Source organism: Hyperolius riggenbachi, chromosome 1 (genome assembly GCF_040937935.1).
Source record: "Hyperolius riggenbachi isolate aHypRig1 chromosome 1, aHypRig1.pri, whole genome shotgun sequence".
NCBI lineage: Eukaryota > Metazoa > Chordata > Amphibia > Anura > Hyperoliidae > Hyperolius > Hyperolius riggenbachi.
In genome coordinates this window covers 189,463,412-189,478,154 of record NC_090646.1, presented here as the reverse complement: position 1 = coordinate 189,478,154, position 14,743 = coordinate 189,463,412, and positions in this window count along the sequence as shown.

The window sequence follows — 14,743 nt, the reverse complement described above, 5'->3', positions numbered from 1 at the left end:
GAGACATTGATGTGGTTATGCATGTAATTCTTTTCTTTACAGAAACAATAAAAATAATACTGCATTCATGAGGTAGAGGGGGCACTTTCTTCTCTAGTGGTGCAGTCTGTTTTACTACCACACTGTGTTCTGTGTCCAGCTGACCAATAGTTTTCATTGTCTGCACATGGCCATCCATGAGACATAGTGTGTCAAACTTGTCTGGTCAATGACTATAGGTCAGGCTGTATGCCCATATGACTGACCTATAGCCCGGCCCGTAACACCTGCAAAAACTCCTACCTAGTATAAACTACAATAACCCAGGTAGATGTAGCATACAGACTGACAGATAGTATCCACCAAACAAAACCAATAGCAACAATACAAGCACAGTATCACAATGATATAGTCACCTGAGGCCTGAAGGATGAGGCAATCCAGATGAGAGTCAGATGACTGCAGGCAGGAGTAATGGTATGCAGATCAGAGACTTAAAGTGAACCGAGCACCTTTTTTATCACTCAGGACATTTCTATAGCACATGAAAAATGCATGCCGACAATCTGTTTCATTATTAAAATAAACTTTCATTGTACCTTGTATTTTACATTCAAAGTAGTTTTATTAGCCTGTTTCAGCAGGCCTGCCCGGTCGTCCCTGTCCGCAGAGCTTTCAGGAACCTAATTGTTTTATTAAGCTAATTACCAAGTAAACAATGCCTTTTCATCAACAAAGGGGATGGGTAATTAGGACTGTTTCTTCAAAGACATTGTGTGTGTCAATGTGTCAAGATATTGACACTGATAAGGCAACCCCCCCAAATAAAATTGCATCTGAGCACGGCTGTAGACATGCTCGGGTGTGACATATTGAGGTCCTCTCTCACCAGGTAACGCCACCATGTGTCAAGTGCTGACATGCGTGGTGTTACAAACTCCGCCATTCTGCTGCATTTCAGTTGCACCGGAATGGCGCTCGTGGACGGCAGAGGGGATGCTGAACTTCTTGGCAAACAGTTCAGCCATCTGTATGAAAGAGGCCTAACTGGATCTTTTTGTTCCACAAAAAAAAATCTGACTTCTGTAAATAAGGAATGTGAGAAGGGGAGGGGGGAACATGGCAGCTTCTATGCCCGGAGAGATTCCAGTGAAAGAGAATGTGCTTAGTTCCCTTTAAGAGATAGCGTGGTCAGTTCTAGCCAGATGTCAGGGCAGGCAGCGTTCATGAAAATCCTTATCCAGTCAGAGGTCAATCCAGGTGGCTATCAAACAGAATCCAGGTACAAAGGCAAAGTCAGCAACAGGTGATCGAATAGAGCGTAGTCAGGAACAAGCAGAGTCAGCAACGGGTAATCCAATCTAAAGTAAACGTGGTCAAGATACAAGGCAAATCAGCAACAGGAGTCAAAAGGTTTTTGTGAGCGCATACCCAGCAACAAGCCAAAAGCTAATGCTATACGGGCGATGTATTCAGGTGCTCACCTGAGTTAAATACAAGGACTAACCAATAAGAAAGCAAAGGCATCCAAAACAACCAATAAAGCAGCAGCGTGTCAGCAGATCAGCTGACACGAAATGTACCCACGTGGCTGCTGTTTACATGGGCGGAGCACGCACTGAGAACGTGTCCTCTGCCTGCCGGCCTGCACAGCGCGTGAGTCAGCGGCAGGGCCGGCAACATTATGTGAGTCAGTGGCAGGGCCGGCCGCGACAAGTACATTTCTTACATAGTGAATGTCCATCGTAATGCAAAGTGATAATGTTTAGAAGAGAAGTTTCTGGAGAATGCATGTAACAGATATATCAAAGATAGGCATGAACTTTTCTTTTTCTTATTTTTAAAAATTAATTGTAATAATAGTGTGTTATTTCACATTCATCTGGTGGAAATCCTCTTCCTGGCAAAGCAGCAATGACTATCTTGTCCTTCTCAATAAAACCTGCAGGAGATTTTTTTTGTGGAGGCCTCTTTCATACAGATGGCTGAACTGCTTGCCAAGAAGTTCAGCATCCCCTCTGTCGTCCACGAGCGCCATTCCGGTGCAACTGAAATGCAGCAGAATGGCGGAGTTTGTAACACCACGCATGTCAGCACTTGACACATGGTGGCATTACCTGGTGAGAGAGGACCTCAATATGTCACACCTGAGCATGTCTACAGCCGTGCTCAGATGTAATTTTCTTTGGGGGGGTTGCCTTATCAGTGTCAGTACCGAGCGACAACAAGCCTCCAGCCGGTGCAGTAGAACAGCTGACAGGCAATGAATGAATTGACTGTCAGCTGCCCATTTGAAAGAGGCCATACCTCTGTTTAGCTAGCAAGTGGTTTTCACCATCTCACCACCAGTGCAATCGGATGCTGCGCTGAGTTGGATGGACAGCTAGATCACACAGCACTTCCAGGACATTCTCATTTTCATTCATTCAGAAGGGCAAAAGTCACATTCTCTTAAAGGACAACTGAACTAAGAGGGATGCGGAGGTTGCCATATTTATTTATTTATTATTATTTTAATTTTAAACAATTCAGATTGCCAGGCTGTCCTGCTTATCCTGTACCTCCAATATTTTCAGCCATAGACCCTGAACAAGCATGCAGATCAGATGTTTCTGACTATATCGGCCACATGCTTGTTTTAGGTGTATGATTCAGACACCACTGCAAGGCAACTGTTATTGTGTAGAAGAAAACAATTATGGCAGCCTGCACATCCCTCTCAGTTCAGGTGTACTTTAAACCATCCCATATGATAGTATGCTCAAACCACTAATAAGTATTCCTCACATCCTTTTCACAAGTAAAATAGAGCAGCCACTATGGTTAAAATCCATCTGCATAACATTACCTGTTTAGGAAATTTGAACAATTTTTTTACATTTTCCACTATTAAATATGATCATTCAAGGTAGGTTTATAGAAATTATTCGTTAAAAAAAATCAAAATGTTTTGTAAACATTTGCATTTTATAAACTCGAGAACAGCTTTTACCATAGCATTCTGGTAATTAAAACAAATAATAAATAATTATTCGTAATAATACAAACTCAATGTAGCTCAATATCTTTTTAGCAGATAAAAAAGGTAATATTAAAATAGAAAATTACCAGAATTTATATTCTCCTTTTTTTTAGAAATAACTTTTATTTTCAAAAACCTTACTTTCATCCTATATACACATTAATTACCATTTCACAAGGTATATTAAAAGTAAATGATAAAATATAAAACACAAAGGTAGTATGGACTGATGTGTGTGCTTTGTTGCAACTTTAATATACTTTGGTTGGTTGGATGCACAAAGAAAAGCTTGCGAGATGCTGCACACCAGCCTAATGAAGCAAAGGTCTCTGTGAACAAAGTTTCAGTACACATAAGGACATAGTTAACTCTAACATAGCATCCTGGGTGCTGGAAGAAAATGCCTGGACTCTGGAGAAGAAGTGACAAAAACAGAGGGGAAAAACTGTCAATATTAGGCTTCCATCTGTATCGTTGTGATGATAAAGAATTTATGACATAAATCTGCAAACTTTTCCCCATTTAAATGTAATTGTTACTCCTAAATTTAGCAGCTACACTTCCATTCTACACCACCTATTACATTGTTTTTATATCACCTGCTTAAATTTATTGGTTTGTTATGTTGGATTTTAATCAAATATTAAAATATATTTAAAATGTTAGTTGCATTTTGACAGTTCCTTCTAATTTACATTCCCTAATTTAATAATAAGCTGTGAGTGTAGAATATATACATTTTTAATACCTAGTAAACTACCGTGCCACAGACAGAGTGCCAGGCATTGCTAAACCATCCATGGCAAAATCTTTCATTTAAATAAACTTTTTTTTTACTATTTTATTATTACTTGGTTTGTTAAGGTGTTTGCAATATTGTAAATTAACTCTTGTGTTAAAATTTTAGAATCATTTCCATGGTTTTTGTAAAATGGTAAACAAAAGCAAAAAACCCCATTTAATTTCATGAATTCAGATGACCCAAATAGCCTTATTAAACACACACGCATGTGCGCACACACGCACACACACACTGCTATTACATATTTTAATTTCATCTATTTACTTAAAGGGGAGCTGAAGAGAGAGGTATATGGAGGCTGCCATGTTTATTTCCTTTTAAGCAGTACCAGTTGCCTGGCAGCCCTGCTGATCCTCTTCCTCTAATACTATTAGCCATAGCCCCTGAACAAGCATGCAGCAGATCAGGTGTTTCAGACTTTAAAGTCAGATCTGACAAGACTAGCTGCATGCTTGTTTCTGGTGTTATTCAGATACTACTGCAGAGAAATAGACCTGCAGGGCTGCCAGGCAACTGGTATTGATTAAAAGAAAATAAATATGGCAGCCTCCGTATACCTCTTACTTCAGTTCCCCTTTAAAAAGCTTTATTAGATAATTTACTTAAATATAACCTTTTTGACATCATGAAATGAAAGTTTTTTTCATAATAATCTATAGAACTTGGACAAGTAAATTCCAACATACAATGTTGCTTTTGAGACAGTCACAAAAATGAATTAGAGTGATACTTCAACAGTGTCAGCTTGCCATTTCTCCCATACTGGCCTTGAGGCTATATCAAATGCTCCCCCCCCCCATCAATGTAAAGATCCCACCCCTTCCTTTTTACTGCACAATGTTCTACACAAATGTGGGTGCTTTTTGCTATATATTAGGGATGGGACGAATCCACAATTTCTTCGAATCCGAATCCGAATCTAAAAAGGTTCTCGAATATCTCGAACCTTTCGAATCCCGAATCTAACGAATCCTGCGATCCGTGGAATAGTTACCCACAGTATAGGTAGGCAGGCTAGGTGCTCACACTATAGGTAGCTAGGTAAAGGTGCCTTCAGTATAGCTAGCTAGGCATAGGTGCCTTCAGTATAGCTAGCTAGGCATAGGTGCCTTCAGTATAGCTAGCTAGGCATAGGTGCCTTCAGTATAGCTAGCTAGGTATAGGTGCCTTCAGTATAGCTAGCTAGGCATAGGTGCCTTCAGTATAGCTAGCTAGGCATAGGTGCCTTCAGTATAGCTAGCTAGGCATAGGTGCCTTCAGTATAGCTAGTTAGGTATAGGTGCCTTCAGTATAGCTATCAAAGCATAGGGGCCTTTAGTATAGCTAGCAAGGTATAGGGGCCTTCTGTAAAGTTAGTTAGGTATAGGGGATTTCAGTACAGCTAGGTATAGGGGCATTCAGTATAGCTAGGTATAGGGGCATTCAGTATAGCTAGGTATAGGGGCATTCAGTATAGCTAGATATAAGGGCATTCAGTATAGCTAGTTAGGTATAGGGGCATTCAGTATAGCTAGTTAGGTATAGGGGCATTCAGTATAGCTAGTTAGGTAAAAGGGCATTCAGTATAGCTAGGTATAAGGGGATTCAGTATAGCTAGTTTGGTATAGGGGCCCTCAGTATAGCTAGTTAGGTATAGGGGCATTCAGTGTAGCTAGTTAGGTATAGGGGCCCTCAGTATAGCTAGTTAGGTATAGGGGCATTCAGTGTAGCTAGTTAGGTATAGGGACCCTCAGTATAGCTAGTTAGGTATAGGGGCATTTAGTGTAGCTAGTTAGGTATAGGGACGCTCAGTATAGCTAGTTAGGTATAGGGGCATTCAGTGTAGCTAGTTAGGTATAGGGACCCTCAGTATAGCTAGTTTGGTATAGGGACCCTCAGTATAGCTAGTTAGGTATAGGGGCATTCAGTGTAGCTAGTTAGGTATAGGGACCCTCAGTATAGCTGGTTAGGTATAGGGACCCTCAGTATAGCTAGTTAGTTATAGGGGCATTCAGTGTAGTTAGTTAGGTATAGGCGCATTCAGTGTAGCTAGTTAGGTATAGGGACCCTCAGTATAGCTAGCCAGGGTACCCCTCCCTCTGTGCGCCTCCTCTGCTCACCCCCTACATAGAAAAAAATAGCATCGGCTCACCTAACAAGGGGATCCAGCGCCGAATCCCACTGCATCCCCGCGCAATCACCGATCCCCCGCTCGTCCTCTTCCGACCCCCCCACGCCTCCTCCGCTCGCCCCTTGCATAGATGTGAGCATTGGCTCATCTAACACCTGCCCTGGATTCCCTACCTGCCGCCAGCGCAGAGCCGCAGACCTCTTGCTTCCTCCTCTGTTCCCCCTAGTGATCGGCATTTGCATACGCGTCATCACTGAAGCGCCGGGCGGTTACTAGAGGGAACAGAGGAGGAAACAAGAGGTCTGCGGCTCTGCGCTGGTGGCAGGTAGAGAATCCAGGACAGGTTTTAGGTGAGCCGATGCTCACATCTATGCATGGGGCGAGCGAAGGAGGCGCGGGGGGGGGGGGTTCGGAAGAGGACGAGCGGGGGATCGGCGGTTGCGTGCGGGGATGCAGCGGGATTCGGCGGATTCGTTAAGGGGGAAATGGCGTCGGGATTCGAATCCACGAATCTCGAATATTTCTCAATATTCGAGGGATTCGTGGATTCGCCGGATTCGCCGTCCCACCCCTAATATATATATATATATATATATATATATATATATATATATATATATAATCTTTGTTTCCCCAAAAAATATTTTCTATACAAAATGATTTACATAATAACATCATTCAATGACAAACCTTTACTTATTGCGGCAGATACATTTCTACCTTAACTCAAACAGAATCAACTTACTAAATCACCTCAAATTCATGACTGAGGAATAAATTAACCCTAATCCAACCTTCTCTCATATCTCAAGATTGATCCATTATTTTGTCTCTTCTGTTTAGTTCTATCTTCTTTTACACCAACCCCAATCTGCTGCAGTGCTACTGCCTCTAGAGCTCCTTCTCTTCACTTCAGTTTACTAGGAGGCGACTCTGAGGTTCTAATCTCCAATATCACAACAGTCACTCAGCAATATCATATACATCCACTCCCAGCCAACCACCACCATCATTTCCTCTACCTCCCGGATCCAGTCACCTATCTTGGAGGGGGCGGGGGGGGTCAACTGTCTTCCACCTCCTAGTAATTAATATCTTGATTGTATTGAGCAGGTGCCTCTGGAGCATAATTTTATACTTCTTAATGCTCCAATGGTCTAATGGATTAACATGCATAAGATAGAAAGCAGGATCATCAGGGGGGTCTTCTCCCACTATAGTAAATCACGAGGCGGCACACCACTGGCTGCAAAGATGCATGTATTTGAAACGGAAGCACTACATGTTACGGAAAATCCTTCATCAGGTGCATAACAATGTTTCACACCACCAGCAAGCAGATAAAGGTTAGGGCGGGCGTACCACACCCGAATTGCTAGCTCCACCCATATCATTAACCCACAGTGATTAACCTTACAAATACAAAACACAGTAACGTACAAAAATGTGTGACTTATTTAAATAGTCCAATGTTCAATTAAAGGGCACTCCGACAGGCTACCCATAAAAATACCAAAGTCACTGACCGAGATTCTGGGCACTCCTTCCATTGTCTACCCTCTAATAAGAACCACCTGTGGAAATAAAAATAACTATCTCACTCATGCAACCCATACGTCTCCTTCAGAAGTCCCTTCGCCCCTCTCACTCCCAGAATTTATGGAGAATTGTCCCCTTTGCCCTATTGCACTGCCAGCCAGGTGAAACCCTTGGGAACATCTTATTTAGTCTATCTGGTGTCATACCACCTGGTGAGAAACTTATAGTTAGATTCCTGGGTTTTAGACACCATTGAGAATCTTTGAGCAAACAAGAGCCTTTCTCCACTGCTCATCTGAAAAGGTCCTGTTTAAGTCCCTCTCCCACTTAATCCTAATATAATTTGCTGGGTTTATCTCATCGTTCAAGATTGCATTCATTCTTGAGGTGGAACCTCTGGTGGTCCCCTGTGCTCAACAGAGCTGCTCAAAAGGGGTGAGATCCCTTGAGAAATCTCTTCTCCTGCCCAAGGAGAGTAAGTAGTGCCTGAATTGAATCAGGCTCCACTCATCTAGTCGAGGGCCCCTCAACTATGATAGCATTTTTTATATTTATTTTCAATTTAAGAATTACAATCCATTTTTATGATTGGTTGTAACATTTTAAAACGTTATCAATATATCACACGTGTTATATTTTTTTACAATTATGAAAGAAACTCTGAAATAATTGCTTTGGTCTATTTATAACAAAAAAATACAATCGCACACTATTCAGTTTTCTGAAAAATTGATCAGAAAAATCAACCACTACCAATCGACTTATATCAATAAAAACAGAAAATTCTTGCTCGAGTAAAAGAAATTGATGTAAAATCAAATCGTTTTGTTGTAGCTTGTGTAACCACCTTAAACCAAAACACTGGAACCAATGCCGGTGAATTGCTGTCAAACCAAACTGAGGGCCTTGACACACCAAAGAGCATTTTGAGTATCATTTTCATTTTTTATATAATGTCTCCATAGACTCACATTAAAATTGTGGAATTTTGAAAAATCACGATTGCAGCAATTTTACCATGATTTTACAGTGATTTTAATATAAGTCAATGGAGGTGTTTTTAAAAAATGTAAAATGACCCACAAAACATTATTTGGTGTGTCAGGGCCCTAAGAGAAATTCAATCAACAATAATGCCTATTTAAGGCACTATAAAAGTTACATGCTAAAAACATACAGTATATTAGCAAGGTATAAATAAGGACTGCCACCATATGTGCTCAACAATCAAGATTCAATATAACAAATATAACAATATAACAAATTCATTTTAATGATCCATATATTATGACAGATGCACATTTTTGAGGAAACACTGCTTACTTAAAGAAATACATGGTGCCATGTGGGACCCCAATCTCAAGTTCATTTGATTAAGTAGTCAGGTAAAGGCACCTTTACCTAGGTGGAAGTGCACTTTTTCTACAATTTTTTCATAGCAGTTTAAAGTGAACCTGAGCAAAATCTGACAATTTTATCTCCTTATTTTGAGTACAATCTACTCTACAATCAGGCTCCCTGCACACTGCAAATCCGATTTGTGAATCCGAATTGCGATTCCAATTTCCCTGGATGCTATCAAAAGAAAAATGCAGAAAAAACGCAGCATGCAGTACCAATTAAAAATAGGAAATCAGAATCGCACGTGAAAATAGATTAAAAATCGAAATCGGAATTGCATGTAGTGTGCAGAGAGCCTAAGATTGATTTCTGTCGGCCTTAGTATCCTCCTTTGCTTTACTGATTTTGAAGGAGTATAAATAGAACCAACAGACATTTCTCGGCTTCTGGCCTCCTAGCTATTTCTTTTGCCTGGTTACCTAACTACAAGCTCACGTCTGTTGCAGGTCAGTGACTGGTGTATGGTCTTGGCAGAGGAGGTGTGATTGTATTAAAGCTGAATCCTTACCTTTAATAGACACTTTACAGTCAGATTTACCACACGCTCAATTTAAGTAAAGTATCCAATTGGATTATTGAGAACTACAGCAGTATTTTTGGGGGTGACTCATGAAAGGAAACAAAAAAACCTCTCCGTCGATTGCTCAGAAGAGTACAACATAATATTTTTGAAACAGAACTTACTAACAGGAAATTACAACCAATACATAATTATCAATATGTCAGTACAGAACAATAGGGAGACCCATGCAAATCATTCTTTTCAAAAAATGTTCACACCTATAGCATAAACTGTGTATTTGTAAAAGCGTGTGTTGTACATCTGCCCCTATATCTTATAGTACAAAGTACAGTGAACCTTAAGAAATAAAAAAAATGCATGGTGGTCCCTGATACTAGCCTGTGGGATAGTGTGACTGCATCTGGTTGGTTCCCATGCTTTTCTCTGTATATAATTTGTGCAAATTATCTGGTTTTGTACTCGACTGGGCTTATGAGAATTTTATATACACAAAGGCCTGATGAAGGGCACATTTCACCCGAAACAAACTTGTGTTGTTGCCTGTACAAATAATAATTGCTGATTACATCGAGCCAGATAATATATTCTGTCAATCTCATGAAGGATTGTTTTGTCCTGTTGCTGTTTTGGGAACACACTTGCATGAGATTTATTATGAAAAGCACCATTTTTGTATTTTTGTGTCAATGAAAGCGAATCAAGTTTTCTACTGCAATATATTGTTGTGTTATCTTGAAGAGACTATATTATATGTTATAAAATCGTATACGTGTTGAAATTGGGTGTGGTGGAAAACCCTTTGAAGGACTGGATGTTTTTTCTCCTTCCTGTGGAAAGGACCTTTCCCCATTATATATTTATACAAGTGCTATTTTACTGGCATAAAAGAGTATAGAATTTCAGCAATAATGACAACATATTTTGCTGCTGTTGTTAGAGGGCAAAAGGAAATTCTTATTTAGGGCAAGAATGGGGTATGTATGTATTTTATGCTTGTAGATTTATTGTGGCAAAGAATATCAAGAGTAGTATTTCTAAGCCAGTTGCGTGTGGTCTGGTATTAGTCATGGAGAGAATCTGAAGACATAACAACAAAAGTTGTTTAGGTGATACATTTAATGACTAACTGTACAAGAGTCCTTTGCAAGCTTTCAAAACTTTAAGTTTCTTCTTCAGGCATGTTTCAGAGCTGGATCAGAACCATACAGAGTACTGTCACATACACAGGCTTTATATATGATTTTGTAGAGTATCCTCCAATCTGATATCATGTTAGTCTTCCTCTTTTTTTTTTTAAATGTAAATGATCTCATCAAAGCTTAGATCTATTCACTCTAAAGGTTCTATACAATAGGTAGAGACATACACACGTTAAACAAATTAGCTAATTGCCAGCACCTAACCACAGGTATAAACACATTCTAACTACATGTATACATAAATTCTAATTTCTTATACTCTGCTACTTCAGCAGTGCAACACCATGTTTATTGTTGTTCCAACATAACACCCCTGTTAACAGACTCATTTGAATAAATCCCCCAACTCACTTAAAGTAACTCTATATCATAAGAAGAAAAAAGCTTGATGCACACCTATGATTGCTTGCTATGACCCAACTTGGTATAAACATCAGACGGTGCAACTTCCAGACAGAAAAACAGACTAAATATCACATAACATGGAGAAAAGGAAATCCCGGAGGACTCGTCATGAAACTCCAATACTTTAATGTAATCTTCATAAAAATGTTTGTGGCAATCAAACAATGATCATAAAGTTCACAATACTTATCTGACACAGGCAGCGGATGGAGGTGCGGAGGATGGTCGACAATTGTTTCGCCCAGTGGGCTTCCTCAAGATCGTTTAACTCTGTAATAAGAGAAATATGCAGGTTGTCTTACTGACTTCCTTTCCAAAAAAATGCTGCTTGCTTTATTACTGTGTTAAACCATTGCCTTCAAAGTAGATACAAATTATTTTTATCAAAATTAAGGGAAAAAAACAGTTAGGCTTTATTTGCTGCATCGTTACTAAACTCTCCCTGGTGACTGCTGGTATATAAAAATAAACTGTGAGGCCTGGCTGGCCCAATTTAGTTGCTGTATTTCAGGTTAGTGGAGGTACAGTCACATACCAATCTGCTTTCATTATCTGGCATATGAATCAGTGCATAAGGCTAGGTTCCTTTAAAGGTTCAACCCTCTGCTGCTTTTTGGGGGGTTGTGCTGGCGCTCACAGAATTAATATTCTTAAAAACAACCATCACGTAGAAGTAAGACTGTGGCTAATGGAGCCATACTGTATTTTCATAGATCTTCATTAGCATACAGGTCCATTTTAATAATCTTGCGGATCATTGATCTATATTAAGTAAAGCAGGTCAGAGGTTCTTATTTATCTAGCTGCACTGGCTGCATACTTGTTCTTGGTCAGGTAAATAGAAAGTACAAAATAAAAAAAAATCAGTCTTACTAACAGTCAGCTAGAATTTCTTTAAAAAACATCAGGAATACCAGATTCCATAATTCTTTCATAACAGGTGGACAGGTGTCCCTTAATGAAAAAGAAAAATCAAAAAGGAATATCTTATTTGTAATCATATCTAAATTATAATAAAGTAAAATGTACCAGTTATTGATGGAAGATGGAGTCTTGGACACTCGGTTTGCATTGACTGGCAGTCTATAGTGGTTGTCAGTTTGTATTCTATTTTTATATGAGATGGTTTATGGCTATCTAAATTGACGATTGCAGATGTATTTACATCAGTGTACAGTGTCTCCCACATGGTATACTTTAAGTGTCATGATTTTTTTTTTGCTTTCTAATAAACTAGCTTTAGAGTGACTGAGATTTTTTACTGTGAAATTTGAACATTAATAAACAGCTGGCCAGCATGTAAGTAGTACTGTCACAGTGTAATGAATGATTGACATGTGTGACGGGAGAAATAGAGACATGTATCAGCCGAAGGAATGTAAAACTGTTGTACCAACTCAGTACTTTTAACAAATAGGGAACAGAATATGTAAAAAATCGGAAAGTATTTGACAAGCAGCCGCTCTTGCTGACAGGAGGCAAGAGAAGAGGTAAGCTTTATTGTTAAAACAGGGATTTACTGAAAATATAAATCCAAGGGCTATGCTAATAATATTTTTCTCTTACACAATTTTCTACCAGTTTGAAAGTATTACTAAATATACTTTTTACACAATTTATCTGTAACAGTGAATCTCACAGTACTCAAGTCAAGCTAGAAACTTGAGCTCATTGTCTATGTGTGACAGTGATGTGTGAAAGACACCTTAATGGACAGCCCAAGTTCAAATTAACATATAATGATGCTGTCAAATGCTGTCAGGTTTGTCCTTGGGTCTTCACCCACCCTGTGTGCTTTATTAACGACATGGAACTATTCTTTCCTCATCTCAATTCCTTAATATATTCGTAGATGCTAGTAGACTCTAGATGATGTCCATCTGGTTTTGTGGCAACCGGCAAGACTGGACAATGTTCAGGAGGTCTATGGACTACCTCAAACTCAGGCGGCAAGCACTGGAAGAATTATCTTCCGCGACGATCTTTTTTTTTTTACTAAACTGTATTTTTTTTTCTTTCATAAAAAGACCCTCTGCCTACAGTATGAATGACACCAAAGGATTTTGGTACATAACTGAATATGCTTTAGACAGGTAATCCATTGGATAATATTCATGGTGTATTAGGCCAATTCAGACTAATTTCATCTCTCATGACCTGCTATAAGGTGGCCCACATCTTCAGAAATCAAGAACCCCGTCTAGGCTCCTTTGAAAAAGACAAACAAAACTACCTCCTTCCCCCAATCACTAGCCTTCTAACATACGTATAAAAGTTTAAAACTTAAAGGATAACTGAAGTAAGAAAAAGTCACGCTGCTATACTTATTTCCTTTTAAACAATACTAGTTGCCTGGCAGCCCTGCTAATCTATTTTGCTGAAGTAGTGTCTGAATAACACCAGAAACAAACATGCAGCTAATTTTCTCAGATCTGACAATGCCAGAAACACCTGAGCTGCAATTTCTTTTTCAGGGTCTATTGCTGAAAGTATTTGAGGCAGCAGATCAGCAGAATAGCCAGATTGGTATTGCTCAAAAGGAAATAAATATGGCAGCCTCCATATCCCTCTCTCTTCAGTTTCCCTTTAATTGACCTCATTTTAAATGATGGCAGATTATGAATAGCTGCACACTCCCAGCTGTGCTCATCTGATGGCCAAGCTATCCCCCTTCATTGGCACCTATGGGAGGGGCCTAGAATGGCATCTTAAGCAGGTTTTTCCTTCCTGGTCCCCATTGGAATGTTGGTGAACAGCAGGTTGCTACTATTTCCATTCACTCTCTTCTTACCCAGCCACAGAAAGGGAAGCATCTTTGCACTTTTTACCTATGATGGAAGAAAATGGGAGGATAAAGAAAGTAGGTTTGTAAAAAAAGGAGGTGGGGTTTTTCATGAATACAATATTGACACCTTAAAATACAAAGTTATTTGCGGGTTATTACTTCCAAGTTTACCCCTGCATGGTATGTATTGTACAGTATATGACTCTATCTATAGGACGTGTGGGATAAGTGATATAGGGTAATCAGTAAAGTTCTCATGTTACTCGCGCTATTTCCACAGCGTGCCTTAAATGTAATGGGCTGCATGCTACGCGTGATACTGGCCACGTAGTGTGCATAATTACAGGAGCGCACGCTATGCAGCATAGCGAGCACTAGTAACTTATACTGCCTCCCTGCAAATAAGAAGCACACTTCTCCTCCCGCCCTGAGTTCCTTTGTATCCAATCACTATAAAGGACTACATTCCCGCACTCTGATTGGCCCAATAGGCTGGCTGTCACTTGCCAGTAGTAGTGCGCGGAGCTTGCAGCCCATTACACTGAAGGCACGCTGTGGAAGTAGCACAAGTACCTGGAGGCTACTTGCATTATTTTCTTTAGTGAATCAACCCCTACAGCATTAAACAATGTTACAGCTGTCCTCTCTGCACTCTGCAGACTGTTCCTCTGGTCAAGTCACAGCCTTTAGAAACATACTTAATGATAGGAAAGGGTATCATGTTTCTTATGTACTATCTTTTATTGTCTTACTGCAGTCCAAACACACCATGAAACTTTGAATGTTTGTGGTCAGTATGTATTTAATCATAAGACTGCATTCATGTATATGCACATATTTAGAAACAATAAGCTGTTGGTATAAATACAGCCTCAGAGCTCCTGCTCACTCCACTTTGTAAAATCTTAAGAGCTACAACAATCCTCAAACACTTATAGAAGATGTGTTCCAGATTTCGATGCAACCAAAACCAGACCC